Source organism: Hevea brasiliensis, chromosome 7 (genome assembly GCF_030052815.1).
Source record: "Hevea brasiliensis isolate MT/VB/25A 57/8 chromosome 7, ASM3005281v1, whole genome shotgun sequence".
NCBI lineage: Eukaryota > Viridiplantae > Streptophyta > Magnoliopsida > Malpighiales > Euphorbiaceae > Hevea > Hevea brasiliensis.
In genome coordinates, this window is record NC_079499.1 from 6,241,490 (window position 1) to 6,260,672 (window position 19,183).

The window sequence follows — 19,183 nt, forward strand, 5'->3', positions numbered from 1 at the left end:
AATTTCTAATTTCTTACGTGTGTGTGTATATATATATATATATAATTTAAATTTCTTATTATTTATATGACACGAAATTTTTGTGGCCGAAAGATGTGAAGAAACAGACGGGAAACACATAAAAAGAAGGAAATTTTTGAGGTTTGAATTTTCTACAAGAGTGAAAATTGAAGAGGTCTGATTTTTCTTTCAGGCGACTGGAAAAAATGCACTTTGGTTTGGTAAATGATCGATGCATATATTTCCAGAAAAGGAAAAATGCATCAACGGCACGAATCTTATATGACAAATTAGTAAAGAAAAATCAAAAGGGTGCATTAAATTTTAAAAATCCGAGCTAGCTTTGATTTTTCTTCCTTGTGTTGTGCCCATCCATGGTCAAAGCAGGAAACGAAAAGCTCCTGGGAACTGGTATCTAGCATTCAGCAGCGGCAATATTGGGGAGCTCTGCGAGTCAAGTCCTAATGGGGTGATATTACGATATCATTGCAAGGAAACTTGTAGTCCATATTGAAAGCATAAAATTTTAATATAGAGCATATATAGACTTGGGCTCTCAACCTAACTTTTGGAGTGTGATTCTTTTGAATTCGTATCAATAGAATTAGAGCTGTTCATTATAGCTCTTCATTGTAAGTAATAATGCCATAATAACAGTATTCACTTGAAATTAGATTAAATTAGTGCAAAGTCAACCTGTGTGAATGTCGGGGTTGCTTCAGATGATGATCTTGTGATGTTTTTGAATGCTTAAGCATCTAGAAACAGGACATGGAAGGGAAGAAAATACACCAGTCTTCGGAGAAGAGGCAGTGGAGGTCTTGGTGGGTTCAATTTCAATCATCCAATCAAATTAATTTAGTAGTCCTGGCCTTGAAGGCATTGAATAGTGCTAGATGTTTTCCTTGTCACCAAATGTTGTCTTTATAAATAAATTAACACCAACGCATTACTTAAAAAAAGAAAAAAAAAAAAAAGACCGATGGTTGGAGTCGTTCCAATCCATTGATTTAAGTAGGTATAAATATCATAAAAAGATGGAAGCTCCGTCTCCACAAATATGAATAAATGGAAAAATTATAATATGAGACGAATTATGTAATAATTTTATTATAATCATTAATTGTAATAAATTTTACGTAGATTTTATTATAATTAACGATTATAATAAAATCGTTACTTGTGCTTCAATTTTATCAAATAAAAATTTGAATAAATGAGAGAGATGGCTGACTGTTTTAATTGTCCATTTCCTTATATATAGAAAAAAAAATTATCATTTAGTATCTTTTTTTTTAATAAATTTAATTATTTAGTTTTTTTATTTTAAAAAAGATATTAGTTAATTTTTATATTTTAATTCTGTTTATTCTTTAATTCTTCAAATCATTATAAGTGTTAGTTTGAATTTCATTTAATTGTTGTATTAAATTTCATTCAATTATTGTAATTTAAAAAATAAAACTATATAATTTATTTATTTTCTATTTTTGAATTATTTAATATATGTAACGTAAATTTCTCTTATTGACGAATAGAAAATGTAATTTAAATTTGATGGAGGGACTAAAGGGTAAATAAAATAAAAATATATGAACTAATATTTTTTTAAAATAAAAAAACTAAATAGTTATTAGTTTCATAAAAATAAAAGATAGACAAAATAATAAATTTTCCTAATATATATATATGTGTGTAATTTGATATAATATACGGGACATCTTCTAGATAATTCAAATCGAAGTATTTGGCGGCATAATAATTACTTAATTTTAATTCATAAATGAATATAAATAAATTATATTAAATCATTTAAGGTTATAAATAATTAATTATAATTTAATATTATATTTTTTATTTTAGCTTATATTAATTATATAGTTGTTCTTTTCAATTAATTTTTAATAAATTTTTTATTCAAATTATAGACAAATTTAATTATTTTCACAGATTTTATCACTAAGATACTTGTTCAATAAATTATATTTATAAAAAAATAAAAATTAATTTTCCATCATTATTTTTATATATTTAAAATTTTTAATTAATTTAATATTACATTATTTTTAATTTCAATAAATTTATTTAATAATTAATATATATATAAAATATTGTTCTAAATAACAGTTAAATAATAGCATCAAACTAATTTTACTGGTTTCTTTTTTTTTTTAATAGAAAACCACGAAAACTCACTTTTCAACAAAATATAATAAGGAAAAGAATAAAATCCAGGGCATTGATAAGTAACTTTGATATTTTATTTTATTTTGTTTGATTTTGCTCATAAATTAAAAAAGTTTATTTAATATAAGTTTTAAGTAATAAGTAAATACCCCTTATTTATAATTTATTTACTTATTTTAAAAAGAAATTATAATTTAGCCATTATATTTTATCTAACATTATAATTTAACCTTTATATTTTATCCAACATTATAATTTAATCCCTAAATTTTAGAAAAATTAATTATCTAGTTTTTAAGTTTTGCACTATAATATATTTTAATTCTGAATTTTAAAAAATTAATTATTTAATTATTTTAATTTTAATATATAATAATTTAATCCCTATAATTTTAATATTTATAATAACTTTATCCATTAATAGAATGACTAAATTGTTCTATATATTAAAATTTTAGGGACTAAAGTGTGATATGGTATAAAATTTAAAGACTAAATAATTAATTTCTAAAAATTAAGGGACAAAAATATAATATAATATAAAATTTAAAAATTAAATAATTAATTTATCAAAATTTAAGGATTAAAATATAGTATAGAGTAAAAATTAAAGATCCAATTATAATTTTCTTATTTAAAAATTTTAGTTAAAAATTTATATTATCTTAATAATTTTAAAAATATTAATACTATCTTATTTTAATAACTATAATACTCAGTAGTATATCATTCTAATAAATTATTTTATTTTTAAATATCTTTTAATCCAACATCTAAACTATTTAAAAATTAATTATAAATAATTTTATCAAATAATTAATTATATATTTTTAAATAAAATAAAAAAATACATTTTAACTTAAAAAAAAAAAAATCATGCACCTCTTAATCAAATATTGTCACTTCTTTCGGCCCATAAACAAATCATTTTACGTTTGCAGCTTGTGGGCCCACACAGCGACTTGCCAGCAAGCTTTTGCAAAGTAGTCTTCTTGAATCTTGAAGGCCCTGTCATTATTGCTTCTAGAATATAATTTTTCCCCCTTTGGTTGTGTGTTATACAAATTATTTCAAGAATGGAAAGAGTCATGCCTTTGCTTCTAGAATTTATGTCAAATTAAAGAAAATTAATTTTTTTTTCATCTAAAAAATTATATATGTAAAATCGCATTCCATTTGAATTAATTTTTTAAATTGAATAAATTTACAATTAATTAAACAGAATTATTAAAATTAAATAAGTAAATCAAATTGCAAAATTGTGATTTTTTTTTTTTTTCATTTTGGGGGATTTAAGCCTTATTGAATGAATGCAATTTCAATGAGGATTCCTTCTGGAAATCCTGGCTTGGGATCTGATTTATTACCTACCAAAAGGAACCCTTTGGACTGAATAGGGCCTCGAGGCTGTACTCTAAAAGTCCAGCCTACTCAATTTCGTGGTTTCTTGGCCTATCTAGCAGAATGTTATCGAAGATGTTCCCCAATGGAGTTGAGTTCTTGATTATGTTATGCGAGCACCCAATCTTTAATTATGACTCTTTGATTGATTTGATTCTGTTGAGATATAGCACCGATTCTCTCTCTCTCTCTCTCTCTCTCTCTCTCTCTCTCTCTCTCGTTAGATGCTGTAATTAGGTTATAATTATATAATAGAATCTGCAGTAATTATGTAGTAGGATTCCTGTATTTTTAGCTTCTTTTTGTAAAACTCTATAACTGTATAAATACAGACCTAGCTTGACTACATTTGTTAAGCTATTCTTATTAACAAAATCCCTGCCTTTCTTCTTTACTTTCATGGTATCCGGATATTAAGATCCAGCTTACCGTCTTCTTCCCCCCTATGTTACAGAAGAGTCGGAGTACAAACTAGTGTTTTACCCCTTTACTCAAAAGACCATTAAGTGTCGGTGACTATCCCCTAAGAATCCAATCACTGTGAAGCTGATCATTTAGTATTTTTTCGGCAAAATTACCATGGTAAATACATTTATCTAGTGCTTTATCATAGGGAATGATCATGATGGAATTTCTGAACTCAAATAGCATTTGTTCAGTGACTTTTAGACTAAAGACCTATGAAAATTGAAATATTTTTTGGGAGATTTCAGTGGCACTATCAAAGGTGGGTATTGCTATTTCAAAAAAAAAAAAAAATGCTTTGCATATATTGAAGCAGAGGAATGTTAGATTGTAGACGTATAGACACTCATATGGATCTGAATATCAAACTTGTTCCTATGCAAGGGGAGCTGTTGGAAGATCATGGAAGATATAGAAGACTAGTTAATAAACTCAACTACCTCACAATCATATGACCAAGCATTTCTTTTACTGTGAGTGTGAGTAGTCAGTTTCTCCAGACAAGGTGCAGTAGAACCCGAACAACTCGAAAGAAATCAAATCAAAATTAGTAGTTTTATACATTTAAATATTAATTATGAGTTAAAAATAATTATAAATTAAATTTTCGGTATCTTGATCCCATTCCTCAATACTATTCTTGGTGTACATATTTTTTTTTAGGTTTATCATAATTTCCTTTTCAATTTTATACATATAAATTCGATTTATTACGTATAATTTTTTTTTAATTATTGGATTATATATATATATATATATATATATATATATATATATATATATATAACACTTGAATAATCTTATTTTATTTTTTATTCTTATTTATTTTATTGAATAATACATTTTGAATTATTATATGTTTTTCATGCGCACATGCACAATAGTTTTAATAAGAGTTGAATTATAAAATACTAAAAAATATTAAAAGAAGTAAAAATCATGAAAATCGAACTCAAAATGCTTAATGTGAAAATAGAATATATATAGTTTTGTAATTTAATTTATTGGTTGTAATTTAAATACCGTCAAAAGTCAATTTGGTTTAACGAAATATAATGAACTCATCCAAATTGACCTTTATACTGCCCTATCATGCAGTAGCCATTGTGATGTAGTTATTTGTATTCTTAGACGCATTAAAGGAGCTCCAAGATAGATTTATTATATGAAGATAGGGGACACTCGTAAATTATTGGATACTTAGATGTAGAATAGGCTGGTTCCCTATTAAACAGACATTCTACTTTAAAATATTGTATAATGATTGGAGGAAATCTAATATCATGATAGAGTAAAAAGCAAGATCTAGTTGTCAAGTTAAGTGCATAAGCAGAATATTAGACTATGGCTTTGGCAGCTTTTGAACTTATATAGTTATAGTAGCTCCTTTAAGGATTGAAGTATGAAGAACTTACTAAATGATATGTGACAAGTACAAGATTGTAGACGTATAGACACTCATATGGATCCGAATATCAAACTTGTTCCTATACAAGGGGAGCTGTTAGAAGATCATGGAAGATATAGAAGACTAGTCAATAAACTCAACTATCTCACAATCATATAACCAAACATTTCTTTTGCTATGAGTGTGAGTAGTCAGTTTCTCCAGACAAGGTGCAGTAGAACTTGATCAACTCGAATGAAATCAAATCAAAATGAGTAGTTTTATATATTTAAATATTAGTTATAATTTAAAAATAATTATAAATTAAATTTTTGTTTGGATTTCGGGTTAACATAGTAAAAGTTAACCCAAAACGAATGTATCTTGATCCCATTCCTTAATACTATTCTTAAGCCCTTTTTGGCATTGAGTTCTAGAGCCTAAAACTGTTTTTCTGAATAAAAGCATCATTTTAGATGCTATTGAGAAAAACAGTTTGGAAAAAGCTATTTTGTTATTTTAGTGTTCTTATGACTAAAACTGATCAAATTTAATTTTTAATTATTTTTTAACACTTTCTAACTAATATATTTAAAAAATTAATTTTCTCAATAGCAGTTTCAACAGCAATGCCAAACAGACCCTTAGTTTATATATTTTTTTTAGGTTTATCATAATTTTCTTTACAATTTTATACGTATAAATTCGATTTATTACGTATAAAAAAATTTTTAAGTAGTGGATTATATATATATATATATATATATAACAAGTGAATAATTTTATTTCATTTTTTATTCTTATTTATTTTATTGAATAATACATTTTGAATTATTATATGTTTTTCAATTAGTGTATGATTATATATATGTATATGCATGCGCACATGCACAATAGTTTCAATAAGAGTTGAATTATAAAAGACTAAAAAATATTAAGAAAAGTAAAAATCATGAAAATCCAACTAAACATGCTTAATGTGAAAATGGAATATATGTGGTTTTGTAATTTAATTTGTTTGTTGCAATTTAAATACTCTCAAAAGTCAATTTGGTTTAACGAAATACAATGAACTCATCCAAATTGATCTTTGTACTGCCCTATCATGCAGTAGCCATTAGGATGCAATTATTTGTATTCTCAGACACATGAAAGGAGCTCCAGGATAGATTTGTTATATGAAGATAAGGGGCACTCGTAAATTGTTGGATACTTAGATATAGATTGGGCTGGTTCCCTATTAAATAGGCGTTCTACTTTAAAATATTGTATAATGATTGGAGGAAATCTAATATCCTGATAGAGTAAAAAGCAAGATATAGTTGCCAAGTTAAGTGCATAAGCAGAATATTGAATTATGGCTTTGGCAGCTTTTGAACTTATATGGTTATAGTAGCTCCTTTAAGGATTGAAGTATGGAAAAGTTACTAAATGATATGTGACAAGTAAGCTACCTTGCATATTACCTTTAATCTAGTTTTTCATAAAAAATGAAATATATAAAGATGAATTGTCATTTTATTAGACAAAAAATTGAATCTGGGTATATTACCATCAATTTTGTTAATTCAAATAACTAGTTGGTGGAGATTCTTACTAAGTCTCATCAAAGTGCTCAAATTGAAGACATTTTTAGCAAGTTTGGAGCATATGACATGAACCCTCCAGTTTGAGTGAGAATGTTGAGATATAGCCCCAATTCTCTCCCTCGGTAGTTAGTTGTAATTGGGTTGTAATTATAGAATAGAATATGCTATAATTATGTAATAGGATCCCCTGTATTTTTTAGCTTCCTATTTTATGAACTCTATAACTGTATAAATACATGCCTAGCTTGAGTAGATTTGTTAAGTTCTTCACAAAATCCATCTCTTTCTTCTTTACTTTCAGATTCAAAAGTCATCAATTTTATCAAATTCAATTTGAATAAGTTTTGTTTTAATTTTGAGTTGGTCTGATCTAGTTCTGCTTCTAAACTGAACCATAACTGGGTTTATGGAGATGAAAGATTGTCAGATTAGTCCCTTTTAATATCCTAAGCCCACCTAAAATGCTGAATTTGAATCTCAATGAAAAGAATGGGATACTTTAGAGAGGATATAAAAATTGTGCTACAAGGAAATAAAATAGAATTTTATTTGAAATATGTCGACATTATGCAGCATGATTGTTTTATGTTACAACTAGATAATGGTTCATTACTAGTAGTGGTTCATTACTAACATCTCTCTTTTATTTCATTAAACCAATATTACAATAATCTACTCTTGCTCATAAAATTCAGGGGCAAGGCGTGGGACGACAAGGATTTCAAGAGGAGTTTTCCTTGGCATCACAATTCCCTGCGCTTCAGTCATGTCCACTGGCTCATTTGTTGGCGTTTTCATGTCATATGCCTGAATCAACCTCGCAAGAGCCAAATGCAGCATCTGCATTGCCAAGTTCAGCCCAGGACAAGATCTTCTTCCTGCGCTGAACGGTATGTACTCGAAATTCTGACCAGTAACATCCAAATTTGCATTGGTTGTGAGAAATCTTTCTGGAATGAATGCCTCAGGATCCGACCAGATATTTGGGTCTCTATGCAACTTCCACAAGTGCGTAAACAAACGAGTGCCTTTAGGGATAAAATACCCTGATACGAAACAATCTTCAGCTGCCTCTCGTGGAACTCCTAGTGGACCTGGAGGGTATAAGCGCAAGGTTTCTTTAATGACAGCCGTCAGGTACTCCAATTTGTCAATATCAGAGACTTGTACGCATCGATCCCTCCCAACTTTCTGGTCAATCTCTTCTTGGGCACGCTTCAATGCATGCCTATTGTTCACCAAGCTGGACAAGGCCCATAGCGTAGTGATTGCTGAAGTATCAGAGCCCGCAAGGATAATAGCCTGCAAATTCCGGTAATCAGAAGGCATATTTCGCAAGAAAAATAAAAGATTAATATTCAATGTCAAAAACGACTTACCGTTTTTGCCCCCTTGATAATTGTTTCGCGGTCAAGACCCATTGAGGCATCATCCTCCACAACCGAAAGCATAACATCGAGGAAGTCTTTTTTGGCATCATTATCAGATTTATTCTTGTGTTCTTCAATCCAGCTATCCACAATTACATCTACTTCCTTGGTTACACGCGTCATGGTTTTCACAACTCCATTAATATCCAACCACCCCAGGAATGGAATTAGATCTCCAGGAACAAGAGCTCCTGTCACGAACATAAACTCCCTGATAATTTCCCCAATTGGACGCCCTGCATCGTCCCTCGCTTCTTTATTGCCATCAAAGTACCTCTTCCCTGCAACCATCCTGGTAATGATATTCAAGATCAAATGTTCGATCCTTTCACTCATGTTGATCTTAGCATTCTTGTTGGTCTTGCAATGCAAGTACAATTCTTTGACCAAGGTGCTCACCTCCGATATCTGAACATAATTCAATATCCTAGTCCTGTGGTTGGAAAGAAGCTCGATGGTAGCCAATTTACGCATATTGCGCCAATAGGTACCGTAAGGAGCGAAACCAAATGATGAATATCATAGCTTGACTGGAATGTGGGCGAGAGGCGAAAAGCTTGTCATTGGTGGTGAACACATCCTTCATCGCTTAATAAATATATTAACAAAATTAAAAAAAAATATGGAAAAAATTATATTGCTTAATAAATAATTTAAAATTAAAAATTCTTTAATATATATATATATATATATATATATATATATATATATATATATATATATATATATATATATATATATATATATATGAGATTATGAGAATGTAGTTTTAATTAATAATAGTGTTATATTAATGATTGTGTTATATTTATGTAAAACTATAGGTAATGGTATTATAAATAATAAATTTAAAAGATAACAGTATTATAACTAATAAAATTAAAGATAGTCTTGTTACGTGACATAAGAGAGGAAAGAGAAACGTGGTATAAGAGAAGAGAGAGAAATATTGACAAAACATCGAATTAAATTTATTCACGTTAGTATTTAATTGGGAAGTCATTGATTGAAAATCTGAAAAATTTTACTATACAAAATTTAAATGTTGAAAAAGTTTTATATTACATTTTTAAGTTGAGAAATTATGGTGTTACAATCGTATAAATTTAGATGTCATTGCTGAAATTTAATCTTTAGATTTTAGTTACTTCCTTTGTATATTTTCAAAGATTTTATTGCCCATAAAATAAATCATCTCTACCCTCAGTGCAAGAGAGAGGGTCTTATGAACTTTGTCATTTGAATGAATACAACGCTAATTTATTTACTGGTTCTAAATTATTAAACACATCTCCAAAAATGATTTTACAGAAAGTTTCTACGAGTGAAGGGATATCGGGACCAGATCACCTGAATTTGTTCTTAGCAATTCTGGTCTCAGCCAGTTCCATTCTGATTTTGTTTAGGTCATGGGTGTGTTTGGTTTCGAGTTTTAAATGATCCTTATTCCGAATTTTATATGGTCGATCTAATTCCAATTCAAATTAGCTAAAAAAAAAATTATATATTTTGACATAAAAAGTAATGTGTATATTTGAATTACAAAGAAAATAATATACAAGTAAACGTAAATAATAGATTAAAAATTAAAGGATATATTTTATTAAAGTTTAAATGTAGTGTACATTTATGATGTCATTAATTGCATGCATATAAGAATATGAAATATAATATATCGAATTTCATTTATTACAAATAAAAAATTACATGCTTTTAATAATACAAAAAATTACGTATAAATATTTTTTAAAGGAAAAATAAAAAAAAATCATATTAATTAAATTGTCTATATATTTTCTTAATATTAAAAAAAATTAAAATTCTCCCAATTTTCTTATTTTTTTCTAAATTTCCACTTACCATAATTTTCAGTAGTGTCAGGTGTGCCTTGACCTAGGCCTAATGCTCGTTAATGTCAGATGTGTAATTTTCTTTGTTTTCCGTCCTGCCTAGGCCTAGAGAAAAAAAATCCCCTCGCGGGCAATAATGGTTTGTTTGTAATTGTTATTAAAGTTATGATTCAGAGACACTTTTTTAAATTTATTAATTAAAAAATATTATAAATTAATTTAAATTTAATAAAATTTAATTATAAAAATTTTAAAATAATAAATAATTTTAAAAATTCATCTCGCCTAATAAGTAATAGATCAATTGTAATTTTGTTCCTAACGTTTTTATAAAATTTATAATTTTAATATCTGTATTTTCAAAATCATGTAATTTAGATTTTAAAATTTGATAAAATTTACCACTTACTCATACCATTAGATTTTCTTTAAGTTATCATTAATTTTAGTAAAAATATTAAAATGCATTTATCTTTATTTTTTAATATAAAAATAATTTAGTTCCTAAATTTTTATTTTTTTAATAATTTAGTTTTTATATTTTTAAAAATATGGGTCTCATTATTAAAATGTGAATTAATTACTTTAAGATCTTTAAAAATTTTAATTAATTATAAAATTATCCATATTTTATAAATTAATCATTGAATATTATAACTATTTATAAATAAGGCTTTATGTGAGTAATAAGATTTTAATAATGGATCCTTTCCCCTATGTGAATTGAGCTTATTCTATGGTTTTAAGGGTTGAAAAACAAAGAGAGATCCATCAAATATAAGCCAATTGATGAGTTTGACCATACTATGGCTATAACGACTGTCAATACTCAGAAAGGGAAAGGGGGAAATAAGGCTCCATAAAAGGAAAGATTAGGGGAAAAAAGAGACAAGGGAGTGCACTTACTGTAATGCAAATGGCCATGTTAGGAAAACCCACTTCAAGCTTTATGGTTATCCTAATTAGTTGACTACAAGATGAAGAAGAATAAAGAGAAGAGTAATGCGGTTGTTGCCTTTGATTTTGAGACGCCACTTGAGTATGAACTTTTTGCTAGACAGAAGGCAGAGAATTGGAACATAGGACTGTCAAGTACAATTCAAATGCAACAAAAGATCCTTAAGTAAATGAAGAATCAAAATTCGACAGCACATAAGGTAGGATGTGTGGGATATATTCTTATTGCAAAATCTGCAAGCGCACGAATTCATGGTAGTACAATGATATTGTTCTTGCAAGGATCGAGTTGGTTATCAAAACTTGATTACGTGGATTATTTAGACTTACGATAATTATGTAAATGAAATTAACTAATTAAAAATAGAGTAATAAAAATGCATTTATAATTAATCAAGCAAACTAAAACAAACAAATGTCAATTAATAAAAGGTGATTCTAGAATTGGGAGTTCAGACTCCAATTAATGGGGTATTTCTCTAATTAGTTCAATCAATGGGTAATTGTGTTTTTGAAGAAGATTAATTCTAAACTCCCTTAGATTCTCTTTCAAGATATCAAAAATATGTTTTAACCAAATCAGTTTTTACTTTCGTGGCTCTTGATTTAGTTAAAACCCATTAGGATATTTAATTAATTATAAAAACCCTTTTATAACCCTAGTCTATCTTTAGATCTAAAGTTATAAGTTCAAATCATTGGTTTTCTACCCCTAATCTTTACCTTTCAGTTCATCAATTAATGATTTATATCAATACATAGTGGGATCCTAACCCCAAACAAGCATTAAAGCAAAAGGAGATGAATCAATTCATAAAAACCCAATATTATCAAATAAAATCATATCAATACCATGATATTAACTAGAGTATTACATCCCAACTTTGAAATCTATAAAAAATCTACTCACTCGTGTTCAAATTACAAACAAAAAAAACTATAAAGAAAATGACTATGAACATGAAAATAAGATAAAGAATCGAAGAACCTAGATGGAGAATAAATCTAGACTGAATCCACTTAGTGCATAACAAAATTGAGTTTTTCTTTGCTGCCGTCCTTCTCTTCTTATAAAAATCTTAAGTTCTTCTCTATTTTCTTTTTCTTTCATCTTCTCTTTACAACTAAGAAAAACATGAATATATATCTCTAGATTTTCTACCATAAAAGGTAAAAAATGAGGCATAGAAGAAGTCTGGAGAAGAAATTCACGTGAGATTTGTTGAGTTAGCACAACTTTAATTCAAAGACCTCACAAACGAGCACACACACAAGCCCATGTGTCGTGTTTGGTTCCATAGCACTTCAAGTCTAGAGTAGACACAAAGAGAGATATGGTTATAAAAAATAAAGTTGCATGACCTCACACACGAGCTTGTGTGTCTGCTTATGCAGCTCTCTGCTTGTGAAACTTAAAACTGCACTACCTTATGCAAATAAAACACTTATGATGCAAGCTCGCATCTAGGCTGAAAGCAAGTTCACATTTTGTTGAAATGATTTTCTCATGGAACGACCAAAACCAAGCAACAATCATAACTTAAAACTGCACTACCTTATGCAAATAAAACACTTATGATGCAAGCTCGCATCTAGGCTGAAAGCAAGTTCACATTCTGTTGAAATGATTTTCTCATGGAACGACCAAAACCAAGCAACAATCACAACTTAAATAACTATTTTACTACAAGACAACATAAACACCAACATGTAATGAATAACCACTTTGATTAGTAAAAGAAAGTCAAGGACCTGATACAAATAAGGCAACTTGTGCCAATTACACCAGATATTAAAATGAGACAATATAAGTGACTAACTTATATTGAATCTAAGTTCTCAGTAGAATTTAGGAAGAACATGCGTAAACTCTCTCAAAGGAGTTCTTAAGCTCACAAGCTTAACAATGGTAGATTGTAAAACTGAAACTAACAAAATGAAGAAGAAAGCCTTATAAGACTGCTCATGGTTCATCCAACACTTGGAATCTTTATCCAAGAATTTCTCCAAGTATTGGACAAAATACATTAACCCCCATTTTAGGTAAAAACCACATTTACAAGTCTGAACCAAATCTGAATTTTGAAATCTAAATTTTGAAATCTGATGACAAAAGTTTCTTTTATCTTGTAGCTGAAAATGGCAATGTTGGTTTTTCCTTTATATCTTGGACAAAAGACTCTCCCACTTTCATTTGTAACTTGGATAAAGCTTACAAGTTGCAAGGTTGCTGAATGGATAGAATTGGAATGCCTTTGGGATGGAAGAGCTTCGGTTTGGTGCACTTGGTTGGACCTTGGTTCGGCTCACTTTGTTAGACCATGGTTTGGTTCACTTTGAATATCGAATTGCATAAACACGACACATTTGTGCTCCCCTTGAATTCCTTGCATGTTGGGCTGCCATACTTGATTAATATGTGCTTGAATTAGTCCTTGCAATGCCTTGGCCCTAGTTTTTGTGATTACTCCCTTGAAAATGGGAAGTGGTTCAGCCATATTGCCCTCATGATGCTCATCATCCCCTCTTTCTTGGAAAGAATTCGTCATCGAATTTAAATCTACACCAAGATATGGAGATAGGTCAGAAATATTAAATGTAGAGCTAATGGGATCCAGAAGCCACTTTGATATATAATTTTTTTTTCTTTTAATTTCTTTTTTTTTTGAAAGAAATTGATGTCAAACTTAAATATCTTCATAACACAATTTTTTATCGTGTTAATAATCCTCATGCCCAAAACTTAATTGGTTCAAATTTTAATAATAATATTATTATTATTTTAATTATTAACCTTAATTATAAAACTTTTACGATTTACACTTTAATTCTACCCAAATCTTACAACAAGTAAGAACATTAACATCATGTTCATCATCATAAATTTGATAGAGAATTTAATTATTCAAAACCTATGGCTCTGATACCACATGTAAAAAAATAATTCTTAATATACCATAGCAATGATAAACATAAGATGAATCATAAATATAAGATTCAACTATCACCCTAATAATAGATCTTGAATAAATAAATTCTCATAGATGTAAAAAGTGTACCTAATGCAGAGTTTAATTGAAGCATGATAATAATTGAGAGAGACTCTTTGATTCAATAAACTGATTTATTCCTCTTGACCATTCTTGATTGACATAGAAAACTTTAGTGATGAAAGATTTTCTTGAGATGACTCTAATATTTCTGACTTTATGAAAGAGAATGTGCGTGTCCTTATGAGTATAGATAGAATCAGTTTATATATATATCTTTTTTGATTGACACACAAAACTTTAGTGATGAAAAATTTTCTTGAGATGACTTTAATATCTCTAACTTTTTGAAAAAGAATATGCGTGTTCTTATGGGTAAAGAGAGGACCAGTTTATATATATATATCTCCAAAATTTAATCTGGTACGCCCACCAAGTAATCCATATACAATTAGGATTTATGGTAATTAAGGTAATTCTTATATAATTAGGGTTTGTATTAATTAAAATAAATATTAATTAATATTAAGTCCTATTAAAGAAATTAATTTTGACTCATATAGTAATATTAATTATTGAGCAAAAATCTTACAGGTCTCTCATGGATAATGTCTTTTGTATCTCCTCTGTCTTTTGGGCCCTTTTCCACCTCTTTTTAATCCATTCGGTTTCTTTGGCCTTTTTCTTTTTTGCTGTGTGGGTTTCTAGTCTATCTGTTCGCTGGCTTATTTATAGGAGTCTTTTGGTGCTTTCTCCTTGTTTCTTGTTTTGTTTTCTTTCTTATTTTAATAAAATTCTTTGCTTGCTTATAAAAAAAATTAAATAAATAATTGTATAGATATTAAATATATATATATATACACACACACACACCAATATTGTTGCTTTGATGACGGTTTCACTAGAATTGCCGAATTGGGAATCATCATGAACTGCAGATAGCAAAACATCTTTGAAATCCTTCTTGGTCTCCACCTCACCATTGAGCCTTCTCAACTCATGTTCTCGAACCCAGACATCCATAATGGAATCCAATTCCTTCAAAATCTTCTTCATAGATATCACAAGCCACAAAAAATCCATCCATCCAAGAAATGGAACCAAGTCTGAAGGAATTAACAAAAGCACCAGCAACATACATGAAATCCCTCATGATTTGTCCAATGGGACGTCCCTTTTCATCGTGTCCATTATTGTCTACTTTGAAGTATCGCTTCTCGGCTACCATTCTTGTCATTATATTGAGCACCAAATGTTCAAGCAATTCGCTCATGTCAACCTTGACTGGATTGTTTTTATTTTCCTTCCATTGTTTGAATATATACTTAATGACATAACTCACTTCAAATGTTCGAACATCCTTCAGCAACTTAAGCCTGTGGGGGGAGAGGACCTCGACAATGGCGGGCTTACGCACACGTCGTGCCAATAGGAATCATAAGGCGAGAAACCAAAGGATGCATAGTTGTATTAGGTGCTTTAATTGGCTTGATTGTGGACGTGAAGCTAAGTATTTGTCATTTGTGGTATAAAACTCTTTCATTATGCATTGATTGATGATCACCACTGTGAGGTGAATCCCCATTTGGATGGAGAAAATAGGGCCTTTTTTTATCAGCTATGTCGCCCAAGATTCGGGCAAATGGCTTCCGGGCACCAAGTTGGTGAAGGTGACCAATAATTGGTAGGGCACCAGGCACTTGTGGGGATAAAGAGCGCCTCTTACTGCTATATTTTCCCCTCCATAGGTTATAAAGTAGGACAAGAGCGAGGACTCCTAGAATTGCTACAAAATTTGAAGAGAAATCCATGATGGGTTTGGACTCTAGAGGAAGGATTTGCTTAAGTGCTGAACTTGAAGGACACAGTAGAATTTATAGAACTTCATAAATTTACTGTTAATAGGAATTGAGATTTTATTTCGGGGATGTTATTATAATTAAGGGAATTTGTTTCCCACTCAAAATATAAAATGTATAATGAAATTTATTTATTAAATAAATAAATATTATGTATTTGTGTCTTAAATTTATAGTAGGATGGGTATAGATAATAACTTTAATTTCATTTAGATATTGATTAGTATTTACAAAACATGATCATTTATCCATCATGATATCAGAATGAAGACTCCCAATTTTAGATATCCTAGAAATAAAAAAACTAATTAAATAGCATATTAGTGTTTCATTTTTTAAGAAACATATGGCAAATAATCAAGAAATAGATGACTTAAATAGCATGATAAAAAAAAACAACAAATAAATAATTTCAGAAAAACTTTAAAATAAAGAATTCGCATGACATTATTAGTGGTGTTAAAAACAAAAGTGGAAAATTTCAAATAAACTAGAAATAGAAGAGTCCATGTAGTAAAGATCAAAGAAATAATGGGAGAAGATTGAAAACAGGTGAGGAGAGGGATTAAAGGAGCATAAGTGTTGAAAATGGAAATATGGTTGTTTGCAATCTTAGGTGTGGTGGTTTAATGAGATTCTGATACTTTTATTACCAGAATTACTAATTCTAACAACCTCCTTCAACACAACAAAAGATTCTAGTAGGTCATCAAATTTTGGATCTAGTAGCATATATGGGAGTGTTTGAGGAAGTAAAAATAAATAAGGTGCCCCTTTCTAGATCCTTGCACTTAGGTGTATAGGTCAAGCACTTATCAAAGATTAATCATCTGCCTTTCTCTCATAGAGACATTAGGGTTAGTCTGGTGAGCCTTGAGTTTAAGGCACACCTTGAATAACGCTGTATGCTTGCTCGAATTGTGTATATCTTATATTCTATTTATTAAATAAATCTTCAAGTTCTTTTTTGCGTTTGCAGATACGATGGCAGGAAAAAAAATTAATCTAGTCCGTACTTGATTTTCCCAAGCTTAAGACTAGGTAATGAGAAGGCAATGGCTTTATCTGATCTTGCAAATTTTGAGTTCCTTCAGCTTGCCATATTTTTCCTAATTTTCTTGGCTATTGGGGAAATCATTTTGTCCATATTTTCTTGGCTTTAGTCTTGTAAATTTATGACTTGCAATTTCTATGTTTTCTTGTTTCTGCTGCACCTGTTGGATTACTTAATTCAATATACAAACTTGACTGGGTTTTGAAAAGTTTTCTCTTCGTACAACAACTACCAGGCATTTGGCTGAATAGTTCCTATTGTTCTTCACCCATCAATGAATAATGATATAGGTATTTGAGTACTTGGTATTTTTCTTAAAAAATAGGTATAGATTATTTAGTAATTTTATTTATCATATTTAATTTTATTAAACTCAAGGTCAAATTAATTTAGATGCCTTCTAAAAAAAAATTTAGATGCCATATGGAAATATTAACATGTAAAAAATTTGTGGTAGTGCTATATAGTTGTGGAAATGATGTGGCTTATAGCTATCATTATGACTAGACAATTATTTCATAGTAGATAATTGAGTGCTTTGGTTTCTTCTAGAATAGATTGTCATGAAGCAGATTACAGTATCCTCTTTTTTTTTTTTTTTTTGGATTTCAGTATCTTGCTTTAAACAATCTCAAGACACTATGTAGAGAATCGAGTGCTCTGGTTTCTTTGAGTTCAGATTCTTTTTATTTTCTTCTTTGATAGTCTCTATTCTTAAATAATTTTCCTTCCCTCTTCCTGAAGTTCTCAACATTAATCTGACATCCTAAAGCTTTGTTCTATTTCATTCAAAGGGAATTCCTTACGCTTTGTGCAACACCTTAAATGCCTATTTTGCTTTTCTAATACATTTTCTTACTTCTAAGGAAGCACATGATCTGTCATTATCAATAAGCTTATGGCAATATGGTAGCTAATGGGATGAATATAACTAGAATTTCCACGGCCAATAATAATCTTACCAATGCATACCCAAAATCAACAATTGAAAAGAAGGAAAAAAAAAAAAATCCACCGAAGCTAGATCACCCATACATAGGCCCAAGCCCACCCGTTGTAACCCAAGCTACTGCATGAGAGATGGAGAGGTAACCTTCTGCTGCTGCGTTGTCCAACTCGTCTGGAAGAACAATAAAATGGCTTTCCCGTCTGAACCGTGAGCGCTCTTAAACGACAACAATGGAGATCATCTTCCAAGACTAAGGGGGCCTCATATCATCAAGCACATCAATTCATTGGTGACTTATGAGAAGGTTGAAGGTAGAACTCACCAGCATCTTTGGCCTAAGGGTCAGCAATGAAGGTGTGGTTGGCGGAAGCACCTTCTCTTGGAACTTTGAGAACATCACCACCGCTATTGTATCTGTGGTGAGCAAACTCAAATCCAAACCAATTCACATAGAACAAAGATAAAGCAAAAGTGAAATGCCAAGCAACAATGCAGTCTAAGAAAGATCCCTCAACCAATTTGAGTCCAGTTGCATAACCAGAGAACAAAACATATGTACATCTTCACAGGGTGGGGAGAGAACCCAAGTCAAGCCAGAGAAAAGAGCGGCCTTCCCCTATCCGAAGGGCTGAAGAAGGCCAACGTGCGGCAGAAGAAGAGTTGAGGCTCTATGTGAATGAAAAAAAAAAAAAAAAAAAGCTTCTCTCTAGAGGATGAACCAAATAATGTGTCAAGAAACTCTTTTCCTAAGTGGGAGGAGAAAGAATTACAATAAACAAAATAATGTATCAGGAAACTCTTTTCATATGTGGGAGGAGAAAGAATTACAATAAGTTAAATGTCACCAGTTTAGCAAATTATAAAATTTAGGAACTTTGGATCGTGATATTTTTGGCTATATATACAATTTAGATTATTTAGATGCTAGCTTGGATAATTATTTCACGTTGTGTTGTGATTTATATTTTGAATTAATGGATTTATAACTCCATTTCTCTAAATAAAATAATTTTTTTAATTGTTATTTGCTGTTGGCATAAATTGCGGTTGATATGACAGTGGAAC

At 29.7% G+C, this 19,183-nt stretch overlaps 1 pseudogene; it reads right to left on the bottom strand.

The window, feature by feature from the left end:
• Positions 1–7,557: 7,557 nt before the first annotated feature.
• Positions 7,558–16,067, bottom strand: LOC131181498 (cytochrome P450 CYP82D47-like; annotated as a pseudogene).
• Between the last annotated feature and the right edge of the window lie 3,116 nt (positions 16,068–19,183).